The sequence below is a fragment of the Periplaneta americana genome, chromosome 12, assembly GCF_040183065.1.
Source record: "Periplaneta americana isolate PAMFEO1 chromosome 12, P.americana_PAMFEO1_priV1, whole genome shotgun sequence".
Lineage (NCBI taxonomy): Eukaryota > Metazoa > Arthropoda > Insecta > Blattodea > Blattidae > Periplaneta > Periplaneta americana.
In genome coordinates, this window is record NC_091128.1 from 18,428,396 (window position 1) to 18,451,186 (window position 22,791).

A 22,791-nucleotide genomic window follows, 5' to 3' on the forward strand; every position below is an offset into this window, starting at 1 on the left:
CTATGTTGTCAGGTGTACATACTGTTTTCACACTACCACCTTTTTTTCTTTTGTATAGAACCAGTAGCCTCAAAGTTACGAACCCAGATCTTCCAGATCTTGATGGCATTAGCTGATGAAACAGCATCATTGCGATGAACCCCAAACACTCTCTGAAATTCATGCTGAGTGATTACGTAACTGTCACCATTGTAACTGAAATGCTTTAAAGTGTTCTACCAGATGGCAGTAGCGTCATTCTCCCCACTCAAGCCAAATCAAAATAAGTGTTGTTGCAAAATTGCTCGATTCATTGCCGCACCTTTTACTACCCTAGATAGGTTGGATGAAATAAAATTGCATATCAGTAATTTTTCTTCCCCTCAGTCTCTCTGATTATTGTCTTTTTTATTTTTCTCCCTCGACGAATTTTAAGGGTGTGGCCTATTTTTGGGCCAATATGGTACATTAAAATTCAGATGTTAGTAATCATCTTATCACTGAGAAAAATGAATTCCTTATCACAGGCTGTATCCAACAGAAAAGAGATTCCACACTGTTGACTAGCAGAGTAGAGTAAAATCTAATCTACTGTATGTGGAACCTTTGGAAACCAAGCTTTATTTTTAAGAAGTATTTCATAATACAGTATTGTAGACAGCTTATCCTATCAGCAGCTATATCTTTTCAAACAATATGTTTTAAAACAGGAAAGGCATTTTCACAGGAATTGTATAGTTTTTCTATTAACGCATTCAGTTATATAACTACATCTGATGTTCTTAATTCCTAATATTTCAGAAATGGCAAACAAGATCGTTCACTTGATTAACTTTTCCAATAGAGCGTACTTAAGTGTTGACGAAATAGTGCGAGCCTTCACAGACTTCAGTGGACGTCACGTAATTATAAAAATATTGGATGCAAAGGGTATTCGACTACCATTCTCTGAAATAGAATGAAGAAAGGAATCCACTATCTTCGAGCCTCTTGATGGGTAAGTATTTTTATTTCAATTATCTCTCAGATTTACCAGTACATCCACATATGCTGTAAAGTATAGAAATTATCGAAATGAAGGCATACACTTTAGAAGTCCAGTTCATTATGACTTTTCACTTTTTCACTATACAAAGGATCGAGAGAAATCATTGTAATGCTGCAAAATGTATGTTTCGAGATTTAAATATTTTCAGCATCTCTGATACTGAAAAGGTGATTTTTTGGCATTCTGCTTGCTTCTTTGTCCATCCATTTGTGTACAGAAATTTTTCATAAATTATTGGACAGATTTTGTTAATATTCAGTATGTAGGCTGTCAGTTCATCGACGAATAATGCATATGGGCTATTCCATCTCAAATCGACCGAAATATAGAGAAAATTGACCTTGCAATTTTTAAATACAATGACACTTTTTCTGTCCGTTGACAACTGTGATACAATGCTTTGTGCAAAGTTTGAGGCATCAGAACTTCATAGTTTTTAAATTAAAAATATTTAAATTTATTGTATTTTCATAAAATTAGCAACTTTAAACTGTTGTGGCTCCGAAACCCTTTCACCCAATGATCAAAATCATGGTTTATTTTGATGCTGAGAAATTAAAGTTTATATTGACATGTAAACAGTTTTTCTTGCTTTTTATGGAAATGGAGAAATTTAGATTTTTCTTCATTAAGACGTCTTTGCCCACGAAAAAATATTTTTAAAATATATGGTTATATTCCGCTTTGAAGGTACAAATAAACACATATTTTTTACTGGTGCACCGTTGATAAGAAAGTATTGAAAATATCAAATAAAGAAAATAAATAGTATGCGCGTGAACTAACAGCTGACTGTGAGGCGGGAGTTACCCTAGGCAAGCAAGGCCAGGAGACAAACACGTGATGTTTTGTCTAGTAGCGCATAGCTGGGCTAGCTTTATCACAAGTTTTCATAAACACAGGAGTAAAATGGCGCCCAACGCTCGCTTATCTCAGCTCTCGGCCAGTTCATGCGGTATTGCATCGTTCAAGTCTAAGCATGTGAAAATAATTTATTTAATACCCTCGAAACTTATTGCCGAGCCACTAAGCAAACAATGCCGAATCCCTCTTAATAATGCAAGGTTTTTTCTCAATATTTTTTACATTTTTACAAATGGGCAAAAAGCCTAAAAGTAAGTAAAATCAGATTATCTGTCACTCTGTATACAATAAAAATAAGGATTACTTCTTAACATAACCTACCAAATGTCTGCTTCAAAATGAGCTCTCGTTCAATGTTCTGCATTAAATGGTTCCAGAGTTCTGAGTGCTGAAAGAGGCTTGTTTTTATAAAATACGCTAAATTTGTCGCTCAATAGTATGAAAACCGTTTGACTTTCGATAGTATATTTTTGAAAATGCACTCGCCTCAGCACCTTGTATAAATAGGGAAAAAATTAGAGTATTAAAAAAATGCGAGGTTTTTTGCTGATCGATTTCATATGGAATAGCCCATATAAATTATGGTAATTTTTGTTTTAAAAATTAATGTTTTTAACAAATAATGTAAAAAAGTGCATTTCTGAAAATCACCTCTTTGATTTTCCAATTTTATTTATACAGAAGATAAAATGACAAATGAAACAGTATAGACTGTAGCCTATTTCTTTTAAATAGTTGTTTCAGAGAAATTATGTATATAACCTTGAGTGATGGCATAAGTAATATTTACTGATGACTTTCCTTTTTAATAAATCTACCAGCTTTTGGGTGAATATGTTGGAGGCAGTATTGAATTGTGACTTTGTTAGCAATGATGCAGAATTATCTCTCATCCACTTGAAAGTGGATAAATAATTTTTATGTCGAAAATAACAGAACAGCTATAAATCTTGAAGATGCATGGGTAAGAGAGTCCAATCCATGATGATGATGATGATAAAAAGTAAAAGCAGCAATCCCATACTTTTTCCCCGAATTTTAAATGCATACAAATCTTAAGCAGGGTGACCAGGAGTCTGGTTTTTGAAGGACATGTCCACCTTTTTTGACCTTGTCCTCCTGTCTACCAGGCATTTTAAAATTGACTTTTGTCTGGCATTTTTTAAAACATGACTTGAATATTTAGTTCTTTATAATTCGTGTTATTGATTGTTATAATGTCCTGTAACCAATGACAAGAGTATTAATAAATAAAAGAGAAAAGCACACACTCCACATGTTTCAGAGACAGAATATATAATGTTTGCAATCAGTACTCTTTAGTTCTTCGTTTGGTTTGTGTTTTCACTGAACTTTCGTTTTTACAGCATGGATAATGGATATAACCAATGCCACAGTCAAGTCAGCCATTTTTAATAGCATCACAGCCAAAATAGTATGTGGTTACAATTTGTAGGATATCTGTGTTTACGACCATGTTGCAAAAACGAAAATGTAAATGTACTGATAATTTGAGAGTGAAGTATCCATGCTTTATTAAAGAACGGATCATCCATGAAGCAAAGTGTGAAGTGTATGAATGTTTTATTGCTATAGTATTGGTGATTTGGATTCCTATGTGGGAAGTAGGTAAGCACAAATCTAACATTCACAATGCAGTGGAATCTTCAAGAGTCACATCCAGTAGCAGCCTGCAGTTACAAAGGTTGGCAGTTCTGCATGAAAAAATAGTGTAATTAGCAAACGCATGCTGTTCATTGCATCTAAATCGTATAATGCGTGTATTTACAGCCCCTTCTCGAAGTTGAGTGTGCACTCGAAATTGAACTCCAACAATCCATGTGCTTTACCCATTCCATAGGCTACACCTCTCCCACCCGATAGTCATGTAGTGGAGATATGCCCCACATGTTGATAACATGAATGAACAACTATCAAGAACTTTCTATCATTCGAACACTTTTAACTCCTACCGAATTTCGTCACGTCAACTTTTATAGCCTACACCCGTTCTGGCAGATGGAATTAGGCCTATAAGACATTATCACGTCTTAAATGGAAAGAATCATTCAAAGATCCAAAACTAATTCCCGATCTACCTCGAAAATCTGCCGTGGCCATGTTTAGATTGATTACTGGTCATGATTGCCTCAGTAAACACCTCCATCGTATTGGAGTACTGAATTCACCTAAATGCTTACTGTGCACCAGAGAAGAGGACATGGAGATGGAGCACCTGGCTAATTGTGAAACTCTTAGGACATTTGTGGACCTTCCATCAAAATATTGGGAAGCAAGAAGGATGATGACTTCATTGTTAAATCCAGAGCATTAGATACACACACACACACACACACACACGCACACGCACACGCACACACACACACACACACACATTATCACGTCAGAGAGCTGGGAGTTCCTACAGATTTGCAATAAAGTATCATAACTTGAATAGTTTGTGAACATGTTTGCTGCATTATTAAATTTAATTCTTTGGCATAACAGTGCAAGAAATCAACTGTGGAACACACAATACAAATTCTCCGTGTTTCCCACTCATTACGTTAGCCCCGCCATTAACCAGCACAATTAATTTATGTGGTTCAATTATGACTGAATTTCCGTTAAGCCTATATTCCATTAAGATAGTTTGCACTAAACTTTCAGTGTCATGTTTTGATGGCAATGAAGATAAATTTCCAATCATTTTATTGCTATCCAGCAATTCATTTTGAATTGTTTTCGTAGTTCCTTTGAATTGTGACGAGCCTTATAAATGATCTTTGAAAGTTTAATCTAAATGTGGAGTAAAATCAGTCAAACCCCGAAATATACCGCAGTTTGTTAAATCATCTGATTCGGCAAGTCCTTGCATCATTAATTCAAATGCAGCACAGAATTTCACACAGTTAATTAATTTAGATAGACCATATCTATTTTTATGAAAATTTTCATCTTGTTTCTGAATGTTAATCCAATATGCAGAATCAAGCTGTGTTAGAATATTTTAATATCTGTAGCAGTAACAATTTTTGTTCGACTTGAAATGAGTTTTCGAATTTTTATGCTTTCTATTTTTTTAAGTCAAATTAACTAAATTCTTCATTCTGGTCTTTGTCCATGTATTGTCTCCTCTAAACAGAAGACACGGGTGGGGGAGAAAGCGTTTTCATGAGCGCAGCAAAAAACCAATCGTTTCCATTACACATTTCGGTATTAAAATGACTAGTAGGCTACACGATTTCCTCGACTTTTTCCAGAAATTTCAATATTTAAATTTAGTGTAGGACGTCCTAATTTCTTAAGTTAACGTGTAATTTCTCTTTTAATTTCGAAAAGGGTTGGTCGATTAGGTTTTCATTTCATTCATTTTTAATATAAAATATTTTCTTAGACACACCGATTAATCACATCACACCACCCACAGTACTGTATAACACACTGAAACTGTAATGATATACAGCAAGTCCAGAAGCCTATGTGTTCTCCTAACGCAGAGATGAGGATGTTGGCAGTTCTTTTGTATATTTGGAGAGAGCTGCTTCGGTTACAGCTCTAATGCAGTCTTATGGGACAGTCAAGAAAACCAATTTTCTGCAGCCGACTATCCTACATTGAGCTCGAGGACTGCCAATCACAGATCCGAAAAGTACACTACAGATAAAATTCTCGAGCAGTTCAAGGTTCCTACAGATAGTAAATTCTCGAATCGAAGGAGAATGAATTGGAAAAATAAATGAAACAATGAACTAGATTACATAAAAGCACGTTGTACATTTTTATTTTACTTGTCCATGTAAATGGCGGTTCTGCAGCTCTGCAGTTCTTATTGTAGAGTCGCCCCTGGTCACATCTTTCTTTGCTGTTAAGGAAACAAAACTAAATGAAAAGTGAGTGCTGCAGAAGGTGCCCTAGCATTTCATACTGTTAAACATCATAATAGCTACTGGCTACTGATCAAGTAACTGCACTTCTAGTCTTAACCAGAAATTGTTTGATGATTCTGAAGTTGCAAAAAAGTTTCCTTGTGCTAAGACAAAAATGTAAGTGGTAGTGAATCAGGTTCTGGCTCCACATGCTACAAATATTGTAATTCAAGCGTTAGGTGGAATTTCGTGTTTTGAGCTTGCAACAGATGGTAGCAATCATAGAAACTTAAAAGATCTTTCCTATTCTTGTTCAGTGTTTTGATTATAATGCTGGAGGATTCAAACAAAGATTTTAGAACTCAACATCAAACAAAATAGTTGAAACTATTAGCAATTGCATATTAGTCATTAAATATACTAAATCAGTATGGTTTACAATAAAAACTTGTGCATTTTCAGGAGACAATGAAAATGTGAATTTTGGTGGTTGAAGAGAAAACCGGGGAATAATGTATTTAGTATTTGCAGGGAGACTTGCAGAATAAAAGATTGTTGGAGATGGATGTCCTGTTCACATATTTCATAATTGTTTACATCATGGGTCTGATCTTTTCCTTTGATGATGAAGCAATAATAATTAAGATATTCAACTTTTTTTTTTCAATTTACACAGTTCGTACAGAGGAACTTAATGAGTTTGCAAGTTTGTAGATATTGAATACCGAAGTTTCTTGGTCAATGTAAAACACGTTAACTCTTTTCCCTGCTGTGGATACAATTGAAGCACTGTGTGCTAAAAGTTGTTGTTGTTGTCTGCTAATGCTGAATTTCTGACAATGAAATCATTAATTCTCTCGCTCTCCAGTATTTTTCACTCAAGGACGCCAAATTGATAGTAGTTGGGCAGTGTTGAAGATTATTTTGATCCATTTCCTCTTGAAGATCATATAAGGGGCAGAGTGGTAAAGGAGATATTCCAATCCTGTTGAGATGCTTGGCCAAGTAGTTGTGGCCCTTGAACAGTCTAAAAATTGCAACTGCATTCTTCCTTGGGTATCCAGGGATATTTTGGGTTGAGACAGATTCCCATCTTTTATTTTTGGAAATTTGGAGATGATGATTTGTTATAATTTTGTGACATTGTGAAATAAATATTCTTTTTGTTGTATAATAGGATAATTGTGTAGCAGGTTTTTGAATAGTACCACAGCCCTTTTTTGGCAAGATAATCAGCAGCGTCGTTGTGAGTCAATACGCAATGTGCTGGTATCCATTGAAAAACTATTTTTTTCTTTAGGTTGTTGAGGTGAAATAGCATTTCCAGTACTCAAGAATTTGTTGACTTTTTGGTGTTAAAATGGATGTTATAGCTAAAATGGCTGCTTTTGAGTCAGAAAGAATTATTGCTTGCTGGAATTGAGCTATTCTGTATAGAAGATTTTGAAGTGTCGTACATATGGCCTCGACTTCTCCATCAAAATTTGTAGTACCAAATCCAAGGGGTTTGTAAAAGGAGAACAAGACGGCATGTAGCTCCAGCACCTGCTCATTTGATTTGTTAGCAAGGAGCCGTCAGTAAAAATATGGAGCCATTGTTGTTCTGGGAATCTTGTATGGATTGTTTCTAAGGCTAATGATTTCAGTACATCTTTTGGAGTGTCATCTTTTTTGACATCCTCCAGTAGATCTGTATAATGTTCAATATCTAGCATTTGTAACAGGTTTACTTTAAGGCAGGCCTGCAGAACTCGCAAGTAGGGGAACTATGACGTCAGCCTCACTCCACTTCTATTGGGGATGATCGACTTCCGCCGCAAGAATGAATGTTGATGCAGCCGAGCGTAACTAGAACACCATGACCACACAGGTAGAAAAGGGGGGTAGGGTAAGAAAGGGGAGGAAAGAAGTCGCTCTCAGGAGCTACAGTTCTGCAGGTCTGCTTTAAGGAGTAGATTTTCTTTGTTAGGAAGAAGAGTTATCTGTTTTTTTATACCGGTATCGCAAACTTTAGAGAGAAAACTTTCCTATGTTTCCTGCGTGCTGAAAGTTGATAAGTCCATTTTCGATGATTTTGAAATTGGCAGTGCAATGTGTTGTTTTACCCATGTACTATGTATGGGGAAAAAGTTGTGTGAATTAAACGTTGATAAGTCCAGTTTCTAGACTGTCTTGGATGAGACATGCATATCAATGTGCGGATCAGATGTTATAAGTCCATGCCTTGCGAGCTATATGTTGATAAGTCCATACTTGACAGCCATGTTTTTGTACGTTTCACAAAGCATTGTTACCAGTTATTAATGCTAAAGTGTTTTCCATTATATCTAGTGGCTTTAGATCTCCATCAATGGTAAAATTGAATTTTCGGGGTTAAAATTCTCTGAGTAACAACCATGCTGTCAGCATTGTGGGTCAGTTGAGTGGTGATTGTACGGACTTAATGCTTGACCGTATTATCTTATTGTTTGTCATTTTCTGTATTGAAGTTCTCACAACATTAACACACAAAAATCGCGTACCTACTAGAAAGGAATGATACCTGTACAGATCGTATGTTGCACAACCCTCGAAGAAATCAGGTTTCTGATTATCAACCTCACCCACGCAATTTGACAGCGACAATGTGGATAGAACATTTTGTAGCATTTCCGGGGTGACTTTAGCACAGGCTTCAATGATACGGTTCTTTAAATGTTTCACATTTTCAATTTTCTCTTCATCCTATCAAGCCCTTTATATAACCCCAAAAGAGAAAATCAAGAGGTGTTAAATCTGGAGACCTGGCCAGTCATTCTACCGGTCCATGTCAACCAACCCAATGTTCAGGGAACTGTTCGTCCAGTCTGCTGCAATATTTCTGTGGCTTAACCTACCAGAATGAAGAATGATATCAATTCTTACCTCTTTCGATAATGTCATCACGAAAATCAAGAAATTTGTTATAGGAAAGCTTCAAATAATCACAACAATGCATTGAAACTGTCACAGGTTAACCATACAGTAAAGCAGGAAAAGTTGATTACCAGAATTGCATAAAAATACCTTTTCCAAAGCCTTCTTAGTACTGTACAAAATATCTGTAGATGCAGTAACTAATGTTTGTGTCATTATTACAGTTATCTTTAAATAACTTTAAAACAATTAGAGATACTCAAAACGGATTGCACCATTGTTTTTCTCAGAAAATTTCACATGATTTTCAGTACCTACATTGACCCCCTTTCCATTTAAAATTTCAAAGTTGGATTCAAAATAGCGGCCTTTGAGATAGCTGAGGGATAGAATCGAATGTGTCACTGGTAGAGCATTTGGTCTTACAGATACTGTTAACACCAATAGTAATCGAAAATCAAGCATAAGGAAGATATTTATATGGTTCCAGACTTTTGATTCACTCTGTATTTTGCTGCCAATACTCCGAAAAGTAACAGGATGTGTTACTCAGGAAGAATCGAGATATGAAGGCTGTCTGTTAAGTATTTCATTGCTCCAAAATAATCAAGTAAGGTGTAAATATTTACAATTTGTTTTCCTTCTTGTAGGTGCAACATTATTGGGCTTCCAAGGAATGCTAATGGATATATAGTAGGAAACGTCAGTCTCATTCCACTGCAGTCGGTGACTCAGTTGCGGTCATTGCTCAGTGTACGGAATAAAAGTTTATTTCAAGCCCTGCAAGTAAGTCATTTATAATTTCTTACATAAAGATAAATTTCCTGCTTGTGTTTTTGATGCATTGTGTAGATCACTAAATTATAGCTGTCTTGTATGCTGGTAAAAACTCGAGTATCAGTCTCTACTTCAGGAATCCTCGTGGTTGCTTGCTGTATTAAATGTTTAGTGTGTTATGATGTCCTGAGGAAGATGATACAGTGGAGTAGTTTTCCAGAACTGTTGCACCATTGGTGATTGTGAATTACCATATAGCCTCCTGAGTCCTGAGACATTTGTTGTTTAATTTTAAGGTTCATTATAATCCTGCACTTCAAAAAAAGTCACTGACATGAGGAAAAATGCTGAAATAATTCTGCAGGTTAGTTAGGACACAAATGCAGGTATATTATACCATACTTCGGGTCTCTGCACATACATCTTATATCATAATCATGTAAGAAGTATGGTAAATAGTACACTATACTCTTAGGACTCAGGAGGATAGAAAAATACTGGAATGTTGCGAATACCCTAAGTAAATCAGCCCCCAACATTGTTTTTGTACACCACTTACGTTTCTGACATGCATAACTGACATTCTTGGATAATGATACACAAGATTAAAGTCTATCCAAAACTAGAAAAGTATTGAAGTTCAGCTGCTTCAAGGTATCACTGCTTGAACCAGCCAATCAGAGTCCATGGCGACAGGTTGGCATTGCCGACTGTTTCACAGTGAACATATTGTAGCCAGTTGTTTTGTTTATTCGGAAGTGTTGGATCTTCATTGCTGTGTTACAGCGAGTATTGGGTTCTGTCGTGACTATTGTTTTTGTAGTTGTTTTGTTGGAGGTAGAATTACGAGTATTTTGATTTTAATTTTAAATTTAATTTAGTTGTGAGTGTATTTGTAACCTGATTTATGATGTCCGTGCACTTAATTTGTAAAGAGTGCGGCATCCTTCGTAGCCCATTTTTAACCTCATAGCATAAGTGAACAACTGCCATTTATTGATTCTGGTTCACGTTAACACTTTGTTTAAAAAACTTAAAATTTTAATACTTTTAACGTGTCGTTAAACAATTTTAAGTTTTTTGACTGCCATTTATTTAGTTCTCTTAGTGTCAAATACAAGAGAAAAGAATGCCATTTACGTGCCAGTGCTTGAATATGACCACTGGCAAATACTCACCACACCATACATTCTTCCAAGCAATGTTGGAAGTTGTCAATTACTCCTTTCGTATATATAGCCAGGGATAGTGTTGACTGCAGCTCTGATAAGGTTCTTCAATTCCAAGCTGGTGATAGGACGTGTTTGGAAGACTTCTTGCTTGAGGCACCCCCAAACCCCATGAGAAGAAGTTGACAGATGTCAGATCCGGGACCGGAATGGTCAAAAGATGTCATCATATCGAGAAATTACTTACTGGAAAAGGTCTTTTGTACTGTCCTTTCCCTCCGCCCTGTTTTATGATTACAGGCAGATGCTGTGTTTCTAAAGGAACTAACTCACATTGCAATGGTGCAAGCATCTGGCACTTTTCCATGGTGACCAAAGTTGAAGTGTCGTCTGAATATATGCTGTGTAGCAGTTTAAAAATCATTCTTGAAATAGTTCTCTATTGTGAAAGCACATTGCTCTGCCATCTACACTTGCATATTATAGATTTATTAATTTGTCCTACAGAATAATATCTGCGATATTGACAATTAATATTTGAGGAGAAAAATTCGTTCCGGCGCTAGGGATCGAACCCGGATCCTTGGTTCTACGTACCAACCGCTCTGACCACTGAGCTACGCCGAATTCAATCCAATTTTGTAATATTCGTTACAAAATAAGGTGAAACTTCGATATCTTCCCACACCACACACGGAAGGAAAAACATACTGAAATAATGGATAATAATATCAAATAGTTGGTTTTTATTTTCAGTCAATCACTTATCAGGTTAAGGCAGCAGAAGTAGATTCTGTTACATCAAATTACAATATATTAATAAGCATCACGAATATTTTCGACTTTTTTTATAGTTTACTAATAAACAAGTACAATTGAACGTAGGTGAAAAAGATATAAAGATACAAAACACATATAAGACACAAGTAAAAGTTTAATCTTGCTTGCTTTTTTTAGAAGTTAAATGGCGTACATAGTATTAAAATAACATTCAAATAAAAAACATTCCAGTAAATATAGTTATAATGTAAACAATATATTAAAATGGCAAGCAATGTGCCAAAGTTGTAAGATTAAAATAGTTTAAAAATTATGTTAAACTGAAGGCTAAGGCTTGTTCATTATGATGTTCAACATGTTGGAAATCTGTAGGAATAGATGTGAAAACTATTTTCGGTCTATTTGCTGCAGTGAGAGACATTAATACGAAAGGTGTGCAGTAGAGGTTTTCAGAGGTTGTGGCCTTCTCATCTTGGCGTTACATGGTACCATGGTATCGTTTTTATGCACGAATAATTCTTTTAACATGTTTCTAATTTAGTCTTGAATACATTCCTTAATAAATCAATTCAAACCAATATGAATATAGCTTGGATTGTGTGTGAAGGAAATTTTTTTCTGTTGGTCCCATTGCACATCTTTGTTTACATAAATAAAAAGACATTAAAGTTGACATGATACACAAATATTATTTTTTAAGAACCATAGGAAACAAATGTGGGTAAATGATGATCACAAGAACACCATTTCTTGATAGTTTGTAAAATGACATTGATGATCTAGAAAATGAACAGCTCCAGTGAGCTCCAAGGTAAAATACTGTTTTTTACTCCTTTGTATTTTAATTTTGATCCAGGGAAAATACTCGTCTTTTACGACAACATTTGTAAAATTTCGATTATGTTCCATGGACAAAAAAATAAAATGCAGTAAAAATTAATCTTTGATGTGGACCAAATAAAGTTTAAGTATACATTATCGTAGTTCACTCAAGTGTGTAATTAAGCAATAAAAATATGTACCGGTATCTTACTGAATAATTAATACTAAATATGTGCCGTGTGTGTATTTGTAAAATTATTTCATCTCTGACTTTCATTTGTTCATAAACACAATGCAAATCAGACATCAAATTTTATTTCCTTCAAATAGCATTAGATTTAACTACATATCGCTCATTCACCTTTAGTTTCAACAGTATATAAAGTTTTCTGTGCTTAAAAATCTCTTTTAGTCCTTCCTTATGATGCGTTTGTGCCCTGTCCTCAATTCACTTCTCTAATGAATAAAGCCTATGTCCATCTAAAGGAACTATACTTTCCAATGATGAAAAAACTTTCCAGATCGGTTAAATAGTTTTCTAAGATTGCCTCATACAAAAACACAAACGCCCTCTTTTTATAATTGAATTTAGTATAGATAATAGTTATTTATGGTACTTGTGAGGTAAGTGCATCTTTATTGCGCGAATGGAAAGATTTAAGCACGAGGCGTCAGCCGAGCGCTTAAATTACACGAGCGCAATAAAGATCACGCTCACAAGTACCATACGTAATTTTGTCCATGACCATAACGAAAAATTATGTTTTATAAAAGAAAATATGTTGAAAATAAGTCCTCATATAATCACGTATCATTGCATGGATTTTAGAATCGATATGTGTACTAGATAGGTTATGATGTAGGAGGCCATGATTAGTGAAGAATGGTATCTAAGGCGTTGGATAATAGTTATTTATGGTACTTGTGAGGTAAGTGCATCTTTATTGCGCGAGTGGAAAGATTTAAGCACGAGGCATTAGCCAAGTGCTTAAGTTACATGACTGCAATAAAGATCACGCTCACAAGTACCATACGTAATTTTATTCATGACCATAACGAAAAATTATGTTTTATAAAAGAAAATATGTTGAAAATAAGTTCTCATATAATCACATATCATGGCATGGATTTTAAAATCGATACGTGTACTAGGTAGGTTATGATGTAGGAGGCCATGATTAGTGAAGAATGATATCTAAGGCGTTGGATAAATAACAAATTATAATTAACTATATAATTTTAATATATAGATATATATATATATTTTTTTTTTCATTTTAAACGTGTATTTTTGTCTTTTTGAAGTTTCAGGTATTATTTAGAAGTGTTCATGGGACTAATGTGGTTAAAATAATTTCTTATTTTACTTCTGTAAACTTAAGAGGCATATTAAAACGTGGTTTATCATCATGTCTATTTAGCTCAGTTGGCTAACGCGTGTTGTTTTAAAATTTTAAAATCCTGTAAACCCAACTTCGCAGGTTCGAGTTTCCTCGCATCCCAAAAGGTAAATTATTACAAAAAAAAAAAAAAAAAAACATATTAGATATGAATGCAATGCACAAATTACGACGTAATAGAGATTGAGTGTAAGTATATTTAAGAAATGGTAATAAAGAAGTAGAGGTAGTGACATCTAGTAACTAATATATTAACTTCTTGAATAATAGTTGAATGGAAATTATACATGTGTGACCGGGTACTAGCAAAATACTAGTGAACTGTGAGCTAAAGTTCAAACTGTGAGGTAAAGTCTTTATCTCACTAGTGGAATAAAGTAATATTGAATAAAAGCCTACTTTACAAACGCGAAAGGATTTAGTAAAGGCATGTTTTTCGTTATGGTCATGGATAAATAACAAATTATAATTAATTATATAATTTTAATATATATATTTTTTTCATTTTAAACGTGTACTGTCGTCTTTTTGAAATTTCAGGGATTATTTAGAAGTGTTCACGGGACTAATGTGATTAAAATAATGTCACATTTTACTTCTGTAAACTTAAGAGGAATATTAAAACGTAATTAATCATCATGTCTGTTTAGCTTAGTTGACTAACGCGTGTTGTTATAAAATTCTATAAACGCAACTTCGTAGGTTCAAGTCTCCTCACCTCCCAGAAGGTAAATTATTACAAATTAAAAAAAAAATACGTATTAGATAAGAATGCAGTGCACAAATTACGACGTAGTAGATAGAGAAAAGAGAAGGAGATTGAGTGTATGTATATTTAAAAAATGGTAATAAAGAAGTAGAGGTAGTGACATCTAGTAACTAATATATTAACTTCTTGGGTAATAGTTGCCCAGGTACTAGGAAAATACTAATGAACTGTGGGATAAAGTTCAAACTGTGAGGTAAAGTCTTTATCTCACTAGTGGAATAAAGTAATGTTGAATAAAAGCCTACTTTACAAACGCAAAAGTATTTAGTAAAGGCATGTTTTTCGTTATGGTCATGGATAAACACATGAATGTCATAGAATACAATGAGATCTGTATAAAAAGGGTTGTTAAATTAATATTTTCCAATTGTTGTGCAAGGCCGCCTTAGATAAATACAAAGTCATTTGTTTTATCTTTATTACTCGTATATTAGTCTGACAGGTGGTACTGACATAAAAAGCATTATTATTTTAAAACTCATATATCTCGTTATATATTGTATCAAAATTTTGCACAGAACAAAAGTTATCGGTAAGATCTTTGTAGCAACTTTTGTTATGTAACATCCTAAAAATCAATAATAAGCTAGATAATCAATTTATTTACTTCAGGCCTCCTTATAACCCCCATTTTAAGAGAGTATTTTGAATAACATTATGCCTAAAATCTAAGTGGGAACTAACTTACCTTACATACCAATTTTCATAGAAATCGGTTCAGCCATTTTTTGAGTGAAAAGGTAACAAATACATAGATATACAAACGAAAATTAAAAAAATGCGATTTTCTGTCTCAGAATAGTTAATTATACTCGTTTACACAAATTATTTTTGCAAAAGCGATAATTACCAGAAAATTTTTGGTTATAATTTTATTATTAGTAGAGATATTGTTATACATTTCTAATGAACCCATGAACTTAGAATGTTTAGGAAGATATAGAACCCTGCAAAAAGAAGATTCTATACCTCAAAAATACTGGAGTGCAAGAGGACTAAGGACTTCGTTGACAAATGTCTAGGCATTTGAACGACAACATATTTTTATTACTGATGGAAGGAGCATCTTATTTTAAAAAGCTAGCTGCGAACTTTGCTACGAGATGTGGATCTCTTCCATGGCAGTGTTTCTTCCCTGCTCACTGTCATATAGAATTTATGTTTTAAATGTAAAAAAAGCAATGGTCATGTGTTATTGGAGAGAACTTACATTGTTACCTGGTGATGTGAATTTTTGAGAGGCATGATGCAGAAGGATTTTTCTACTGTTGTATGGCTGGATGAAACACAGTTGAATGACAGCCACACTCTAAGTAAAGGTGGGACAGATGACACACTGGAAAGTACCTATTGGAAAGGAGGGGAGAATTATTGTACTGCATTCAGAAACATCAAAAGGGTTAGTTGAAAACTGCCTTCATGTTTTTAGATAACAAAAACTGTCGACTACCATGAGGAGATGAACATATAAAATTCGAAGAATGGTTCGAAAGGTGCTTATTGAAGAACATAGAGAGACCGTTGGCAGTAGTAATGGACAATGTTCCACATCATTCCATGACTATGGCCAGTAGAAAGGAATCACCCATTGGTTTGCCTCACACAAAATATCTGTCAACAAGCACATGAAGAAAGCATAACTCCTACATTTAGCAGGACAACACAAACCACAGTGTCCAAAGTATGTAGCGGACGAAGTGATGAAGAAATACGGTCATAATGTTAGCCAGTTGCCACCATACCATTGTCACTTCAATTGTATTGAAATCATATGGGCCAAATTAAAAGACATGTTGCTACGAGCAATGTTCGTTGTACAGTGAAAGAAGTGGAAAAACTATTACTAGATGATGTGGAAAATGTCAGTTCAGAAGACTTGAATAAAGTAGTGAACCGCATGGAACATGTTATAAAAGAAGCATGGGAAATGGAGGGATTAATTGAAAACTGTGTGAAAGAGATTAACATTTCTCTTAGTGATAGTGAGAGTTGTGTGGACAGTGGCAGTATATCAGACATCAGCGCCATATGTTCATTACAATAGGGAACACTTCTCCATGAAGCATTATTGGCTGATTATGTGTGGTGCACGAAGAGTTTTAAATTTATTAGCATGAAATCCTGATTACGGTTTGTATTATATATATATCACTTGCACATTATGTACCATATTCACATTCATTCTTCATTTATTATTATTATAATATTATTATTATTATTATTATTATTATTATTATTATTATTATTATTATTATTGATCTAGATTCATTTTCCGGGCTGAGAGGCTGTGGTCTGATGGTTGGTTTTCTACCAGATGTTTTGTCTGCAACTGCGGCAGACGTCTTCAGTGGAGTGGTATCTGAGGTCGCAAAACTCTTCTCGGCATACCTGAGGCAACTGATCCTGTGGCTGGTTGTGCGGGCATATTTATAGTGCAACTAGCAGACCGAGGCCTGTTGTCGCTGCAGTCCGCGCCGCTTTGTTCACTGCTCCTGTTCTGGGTTCCGTCCTTCTGTTGTAGTGGCTTATCTGTTCTATGTAGGACCGGGTACCAACATTTGTTTACCTTTACGCCTTCTTCCTTGCGATTAAAGTTGTTGTCATGTTTATAGATTTCGATCGCTTCTCTATGTAGATGGGAGAAGAAGTGTGTCGTCGTGCTCAAGATGTCCATGTCCTTAAATCGTATATTGTGATCGCCCTCTTGATAGGCATGTGCTGCCACTGCCGATTTGTCGATATGTCCTAAGCGGCAATTCCTATTGTGTTCTGACAGTCTCGTCCTGACGCTCCGCTGTGTAGTACCGATGTAGACCTTCCCACACGAACATGGAATCCTGTAAACTCCGGCAGACAGCAGCTTATCTCGTTTGTCCTTGGATGACCTCAGCATGCTCTGGATTTGCTTACTCGGCAGGAAGGTCGTTTCCACTTCATGTCGTTTCAGTACCCTGCTGATACAGTCTGTCACATTCTTTAAATACGGTAGGAAGACCGTGCCCTTCTTAGTCGCTCATTCTTGTGACCACATAGATGGTGTTACTCTGGGTCGTATGGCTCTCTTTATCTCCGGCCTTGAGTAGCCATTTGCCATGAGTGCTGTCGATACATGACTCAGCTCCTGTTGGATGTGTTGTGGCTCAGCTACCCACCTGGCCCTGTTGATCAGAGTTTTCATTGGCCATGATGGGCCACAGGATCAGTTGCCTCAGGTATGCCGAGAAGAGTTTTGCGACCTCGGATACCACTCCACTGAAGATGTCTGCCGCAGTTGCAGACGAAACGTCTGGTAGAAAACCAACCAACAGACCACGGCCTCTCAGCCCGGAAAATGAATCTAGATCTATAGACTCCGGCCGTGAAAGCCTACACTACAAGATTATTATTATTATTTATATTAGTCCAGTCAAAGAGTACTGCATGATACAAATTTATGAATTTACGAGTTCATATCAGCTGCTCAGTTTCAACATAACAGGCAGGCTGCATAATCAGCCACACTGCACAGCTTCACAATGTTGTTCCTCTTCCATGTCTGAGAGAGAGAACTGTCAATATCCTTCTAGTTTTGTATAGTCTGTATACAGGAAAATCGTTGTTCAAGAAAACCAAGAATCTTGGTTACCAGCATAGGCTTTCTTTTTTTTCTGGCAAACCAAAGGATTGTCTTCATAGTCACATGTAATATTTCTACCACTTGTTGATATGTAACACAAATTTGTTACTTTGAAGTTTACTATAAACATCATGTCCACTCCAGTAATTGAAGAATAATCGGAAATGGAATAGAAAAAAGTCTGTATTTTACTCTTTCTTCGTGAACAAAATACAGAATTACTTTGACCGAAGATTGCCCTTTGTAATGTTTCAGTTGTTTACAATATAGGCTCTTCCACTAATTTAATATTAATCTGTCATGAAATAATGAAAATTGTATGTCTTCAAAAAAATACAAGATCATATTGCATAAAATGTAATCATATTGGTGTAAAGGTATTCGGTATTTTCCTTAGCTGTAAACATTATACTGATACAGTAAAACCTCATTTTAACATTCCCCTTTTAAGGAGTGATTTCGAAAGTCCTGGGAGAACTACCATAAGATAATATAATTGATTCCTCCTTTAAAGAAAATTCTTCTAAGAAGAATACATTTGAATGTATTTGCTAATACATAACTTGTTTTAGAAAAATTCCCACCTATTCTAAATGTTTGTAATCAATCTTTTTTACAAGGTATGATCATACCAGTGTGGCACTAGCAGTAGTACTGGTATATGCGATATTTATTAGATACAGTAGTATACATTTTATATCTGAATTGAAAGTAAGTTTGTAGAAAGTTGTTGTGTGTTCAAATTGTAAATTTAATTACAATACTTAAACAATATTATAGTTGTGAAAATATATTGTGTGTTTGAGAAAGTTTATTGTTAATGTGTTTGCTAATACCAAATTTAATGGGTATATGAGGGGCAGTCAAATGAAAATGAGTCAGATGCCAAAAAGTATAATAGAACCTTTATTGCCTCAAAAGTAATCTTCAAAACTGTTTATACATTTTTCCCACTGCGAGACAAGACGATCAATCCCATTACTGAAAAAGCTTGTGGGCTGTCTACTGAACCAGTTCTTTACCCAGTCACACACGTTTTCGTCCAATGCAAAAAGAAATCCATGAATGTCTTTCTTCAGCTCTCCAAAGATGTGAAAATCGCATGGGAAGTGATCTGGGCTGTAGGGAAGTGGGGGGGGGGGGGGTGTTGAAGCATTTCCCAACCAAATGTTTGAATTGTATTTCTCACGGAGTTGGCAGTATGTGGGCGAGCATTATCATGAAGAATAACGCTGTTCAATAGCATTCCAGGGCATTTAGACTTAATGGCATGGCTAGTTTCTGTAAAGTTTCTTCATAACACTGTACATTGATTTTGACCTCATGCTCGAGAAATTCAACAAGAGAGACCCCCTAGAATCGAAGAAGAATGTCAACATGATTTTTGCCGGGATTTGTGTGTATTGCTTTGAACTTTTTCTGTGGAGGAGAATTCATGTGTTTTCATTCTTGACTCTGCTGTTTGCTCTCCGGTTCAAATTAGCGGTAGCATGATTTGTCCCCAGTGACAATACGGGACAGAAATGCATACTCTTCCTCGTTCCTCGTGGTATCATTGCAAGTAACTCAGTGAAGCAGCCATTCTGTTTGTTTTTTGTTCCTCCGTCAACTGATGTGGAACCCATTGCACGCAGATTTTCAATAATGCAGGTGCTTCGTAGCAATGACATGTATGGAACCGTGACTTATTCCCACCATACAACGAAGTTCTTCCACAGTGATCTGTCGATTTCCCAATATCAGACCATCACCTCAGCAATAACAGCAGGAGTAATGGCACGATGAGCCTGTCCTGGGTGACCATTGTCTTGCAGTGACATGCATCCCTCTTGGAATCTCTTGTGCCATTCCAGTACACGCGAACATGACATGCTGTGTTGGCCATAAACAGCAGACATGTGATGGTGGATTTCTCGTCCTCTTACTCCTTTAGCAGTAAAAAATCGCACTAGATCTTGCTGTTCTTCTTTACCTGCCTCCATTAGTGATGCTGGACGAACACACGTATCTCTAACCTCACTTCCAGCAGTATAAACGAACGACTAGTGTGTAAACAGAGGTTGTAACTGTGCTTTCGCGAGTCACTACCAGATGTCAGTTCAGCAATCAAATTCCAGTGGTACCAACTTACCCGCCATGAGATATACGGATGATTACCCATTTTCATTTGACTGCCCCTCATATATTCAGAATTAGATTATATATTTATTAAACCTCCATTGTTATACAGAAGCAAAGCACTTACTACATCTGCAACATGGTTGCAAGAATTAGAAACTGTCCAAGATCAAAGAATAATCACTGGACAGTAAGTCATGCAAATTATTACAGAAAATGATCCTATTTTATATGAAAATAAAAAACAAATGGATTAAAATACTACATCTATTCCAAAAAAATTGTTAACACCACGATCCTCACTTGAATACATTTATTTGGAATATAATCTTGAACTGTCGTAAAATATAAAGAAAAAGGAATATGAATACAGAAATAATGAAATTGCAAGCATTAGAAACTATAGATATCCAAAATCATAGTGGTTACACATTTGCACACATGAATCTCTGCAGCAAAATAATATTGCTGGAGGGGATACTTATTGTGATATTTTTTTCTTCACCTTACAGCAGGAAAACACACTATACACTACGATTGTGAATTAGAAGCTATTGATACCAGTGTACATTAATTAATTTACAGAACAAATTCATTTTTCAAAGTAGCATGTTTTGTGATTCAAAATATGCAATTCAGGCTAATGTTTCATTAACAGAGTGAGAGAAATCTATACCAAAATTATGTTTCTACAAAAACAGACAAAATAGTTGCTTCACAGTGGACACCTTCTTGTGTATTGAAAGGAATTGAAAATGCAGACTTTTTTTTACAAGGAAAGGAACCATAATCCAAAAAAGATTTCATTCTGAAATTTTGCATTATTCAGAAACCACGGACTAGGATTCAACAGATGCTGAAAATAACATCGAAACTAGTCATTCGGATACAATGACATCATTATTTAAAATGTTAACACAGTGAAGTCGTTATTTATTAATTTAAATAACTTAATAGCTAATCAGTGATTAAATGATAATGATAGTGACAATAAATCTCTTTGCAAATTTTTAAAACTATAAATTTGATTCCTAATTCTCCAAAAAGAACAGTAGGGGCCGTCTTCAGACTAGTAATTGGATATGATTGTTTGGCAGCGCATCTCTTTAGAATTGGAATTTATATGTCACCAGAATGTATTCTCTGCAGAGAAGAAGATTCAGCTATGAACTTGCAGCAGATACTACACTACAACATTTCAAATAAAAGTGTCAATAACATCACATATACTAGGGAGGATTGGAAAGTAACGCACAACAATTTCTTTATAATATATTATTTTGGTTAGGATGTTCAAAGTTGGCAGTTAGCCTAGTTAGTTTGAATCTTGCACTACAGACAGCAATGGCTTGAGTAGGTGTCACCCTGGCGGAACGAGCGGTAACTACTGAGTGAAGATGGAATGTATGCTAGCATCGTCTACTTGTGAAGAACAGTGAAGTGTAGTCCGTTTTTTCTGAGCAAAACAAAAAAGCTCAAGTGAAATCCTCAGGGAAATGTTGAAGGTGTATGATGCTGATTGTCTGGACCATAGCAACATCTCCAGGTGGTGCAGATTCTTCGAAGAGGTCCAAGTAAATCTTACTGACAAAACACGTTCCGGCCAACCAATGACCGCTGCAACTCCACCCAATGCCAGAGGCATTAAGGTGGCAGTCATCCACCCTACAGTCCAGACCTCACACTGTCTGAGTTTCGCCTCTTTGGCCCAATGAAAAAAGTCCTAGGTGGCTAATGCTTTGGTTCGGATGAAGAAGTGAAATCAGTCATGTACAAGTGGTTATACACCCAGAAAAGGAAGTTTTATGAACAAGATGTACTGAATCTGGTGTCACGATGGGGGAAATGTGTTCAGAGACTTGGTTCCTATGTTGAAAAATAGGTAAAACCTGTAGCTTTTTTCTGATTATTTCGTTTTGCTTACCTATTAAATACATTGCCACACAAAGTTGTTGTGTATTACTTTTTGATCCCCCCCTCATATTTACTGACATATCAGAAAACAAATGGAGAACTCCAATGTTCTGAGCATTTGATTAATTAATTCATTTAATGGGTATGAAGAAACTGTAAATATAAAATAGTTAAATGGTCTAAGGATGTTTCAATTTCTGCTTTTAGCGCTTCCTTGCTTACATTAAGTGAAAACTCCCTTTTAAGAAAAATAACATTTAAGGAAAAATAATTAGTTCCATAGAGATTTGTTGAAAAGGGGTTTTATTATATTTTCTGTGTCATAAATTACTAATTAGTAGTATTTTGATAAAGATCTTTACCATTATATGTAACTTTTTTAGGAGGAGATCGAGAAGTTTAATCCATTAGATGAATATTGGACAGGCAATTAGTGAGGTGTGGAGCCTCGGCCAAGTAAGTATGACAAGAGTTATATAATCATTCAATATTGAAGTTGGTAATTGAAAATCATCCTTTTTATCTCTACATACACGTCCACATACGCACGCGCGCACACACACACATAGAGGAGGATAGACAAAACACAATTTTCAGGTGCTAGCCCCTTTTTCTTCAGGAGCCATCATCACATTTTAAACCATTCGAGCTAAGATAAGGATACATTTACCAAAATATATTAAACAATGTTATAATTAATTAATAGAACACATGACACAATCGAACTTCTTAAGACTGCTTTTGTTAACATTATATATTAGTGAGATAGAA

General features: G+C 35.4%; 1 long non-coding RNA gene across 1 annotated transcript in view; it reads left to right on the top strand.

Annotated features, from left to right (window-relative positions):
• Positions 1-22,791, top strand: part of LOC138710209 (uncharacterized) — a 33,547-nt gene that overhangs the window by 6,089 nt on the left and 4,667 nt on the right. The window contains exons 2-4 of the long non-coding RNA XR_011335173.1: positions 781-976; positions 9,306-9,441; positions 22,404-22,476. This is a non-coding gene — a long non-coding RNA (uncharacterized lncRNA). The remainder of the gene's footprint in view (positions 1-780; positions 977-9,305; positions 9,442-22,403; positions 22,477-22,791) is intronic.